Raw genomic sequence first — 2,817 nt, forward strand, 5'->3', positions numbered from 1 at the left:
CCCCAAATAGAATCAACCCAAGAAGATCTTCTCCAAGACACATTATAGCCAGATTGACCAAAACCACAGACAAAGACAAGATACTAAGTTTGGCAAGAGGAAAAAGGCAAGTTACCTACAAAGGGTATCCCATCAGACTAACAGTGGACCTCTCATCAGAAACAATGTGAGTGAGGAAAGAATGGGAAAATAAATTTAAAGTATTAAGGGAAAAGCAATTTCAACCGAGAATACTGTACCCAGCAAGATTATCATTCATTTGGGAACAAAAGACATGAACATTCTCAGATAAACAAAACCTGAAAGAATTTACCAGCACCAGACCAGATCTCCAAGAAGTTATTAAAGGAGTGTTATGACAGTAAAATTAAATGCAGACACACAGAAATAAGAGTTCAAAAACTAAGAAAACGGGCAACTTAATTGTAGGGACAAAGTCTGGACTTGAATATTATATCCCAGAATTCAATCTGGGAGATTGAACTACAACAGAAGAAAGATTAAGTACATGAAACTGAACTGATGCAACAGCATTCTGTGACTTGACTAATATTGCTGCTTTTCTTCTAAGCTTTGTTGTCTGGTTTTAAGGATTTTTGTCCTGTCTTGAGCTGTCAATAGGTTCATGTACCTACTATTTGAACAGAATACTAACCTGTTTCTAGGCTTTAAGTTTCAAGGAAATATCCTTACCAGTTCAAAGCTGCTTTTCTTGACATTACCAGCTGAACTTGCTATTGAAAGTAGTTAGATTACTTATGATATTGTGTGATCAACAAAATGTTGGGGGAAAAGGAATTGAAGATAACTGTAGACGGCAGAGATAGTGTAATAAGAGAGTGGGAAAGGGCAGAGGGTCAGACATGGGGTAAAAAAGATATGTATGTGAAAGTAGAAATTGAATATTATTGATGATAACATGCATGATTCAGCCACTATGCAGTTTATTTAATTAGATTTAATTTTTTTTGTTACCTGCTCAAGTTCCCTGTATTTCTGGTTATGGGTCCATTATCTGAGGTGTAGTTTCTAAATATATTATCTAACTCTGAGGGTTGTTTTCTCATTCTAATTATTGTTTATTTTGCTGTGCTGAAGTTTTTTTTTTAGATAAATGTAGTCCTGCTTGTCTATTTTTGGGACTATAGCATATGCTTTGGGGTTGTATTTAAGAAGTCTTTGCTGGCCATTACCTCTGGAGTCTGCACTGTGGAGCAGGGAGCAGCAGCAGACGGTGAGACCAACTGAGGTGGAAAGACCACTTCAGGCCTTCCACTGCCTTTTGACAGCCCAGGTACATCCTAAACTGGTTCCTCTCACAACCTTTTGCCACTGCTACCCTTAGAGTCTACACTGCAGAGTAGAGAGCAGCAGCAGTCAGTGAGATCAACTGAAGCAAAAGATCACCTGAGACCTCTAACTACCTTCTGCCCATCCAGGAATATTTTGGAATTTCATAGTTTTATGAACTCCTACTCCCTCCTCTAGTTGAAACACTTCATCTCAGTCCCAGGTGCACCCGGCCCTGAGAGACTGGGAAAGGAATCAACAGCTAAAGCTAACTTCTCTGACTGGAAGACAAGACTTTCTACCAAGAACATGATTGAGAGGTAGAGTTCTTCTTCCCACGAACACTATAGACTTGTCACCAGAAAGGTAGGAAGAAGTGTATAATCCATCAGATGACTATAAAGCAACACAGAGGTACAAAAAAAAAATAAGAAAACAAGAAAACATTTATTCCTCAATGTAACAGAGCAACTCTACTTCTACCAGAGAAGAACAATTAGGACAAAAGAATTTGCAGGAATGTTAGAAATAGAGTTCAGAATATTCATGGCAACAGAGATGAAAAGTTTTTTTTCAGAATTTGAAGTACAAGATAGATATAATTAAAAAAAAAACAATCAGAACTTCTAGCAATGAAGACAGTAATACAGGAAATCAAGTCCTCCCATGAAAGTATTAATAGCAGATTGGACCATGCAGAAGACAGAATCTCTGAACTGGAAGACAAAAACCTTTGAATTAGATTAAACGACCAAAAAAAAAATGCTCACCATCCCTTATCATAAGAGAGATGCAAATCAAAGCCATGATGAAATACTACTCAACTCTAGTCAGAATGGCTAAGATTAAAAAAAATAAAAATGGTAATTGCTGATGAGGCTGTGGAGGAAAGGTAACTCTCCTACACTGTTGGTGGGAATGTAAATTAGTACAGCCAAAAATAATGAAAAACTAATTTTTAAAAATGAGGACAACATACATGAGAAAATACTAACACAATCAAACGCCCAAATATCCAAATAATATGTGGTCCAGAAGTCAAAGAATTAGACAGGAGTATAGAAGATCTATTCTGTGAGTGAACCAGCAGATGGCACAATGGCTATGTCACTGAGCTCCCACACGGCCTACCATGGTTTGAGTACCAGACCCGATGGCTTGAGGCTCACACCAGATATGTGTGGGAGAAGGGATTGTGACATGGCTATTTTCCCACCCCACCCCCCGGAGGGTGATTTCTTGCTTTCTGTCTCTTTGACTAGGGCATGCACTCTACAGTAAAAATTACTCTTAAAAAAGAGATACATTCCATGAAATACTTGCAGAAGCTCCCAGATTCGATCTCCTCAGTGCAGGCTTGCCAGGGTCCAGCCTTGGCAGTGGTGGGTGGCCCGTACACAGGAAGGCTACATGGGTGATCAGGAACAAAAAAATTAGACTGAGACCTCATTGCTCCTTAGCGTGTTCTCAGCTGGCCACAGCCAGAGCCAGCTCCAGGCTGCCACGCTAGCAGCTACTAAACACACG

General features: G+C 39.3%; 1 pseudogene; it reads left to right on the forward strand.

The window, feature by feature from the left end:
• LOC102472164 (tomoregulin-1 pseudogene) overlaps positions 1 to 2,817 on the forward strand; it is an 11,331-nt pseudogene that overhangs the window by 5,517 nt on the left and 2,997 nt on the right.

The sequence above is a fragment of the Tupaia chinensis genome, unplaced genomic scaffold, assembly GCF_000334495.1.
Source record: "Tupaia chinensis unplaced genomic scaffold, TupChi_1.0 Scaffold149832_1, whole genome shotgun sequence".
NCBI lineage: Eukaryota > Metazoa > Chordata > Mammalia > Scandentia > Tupaiidae > Tupaia > Tupaia belangeri.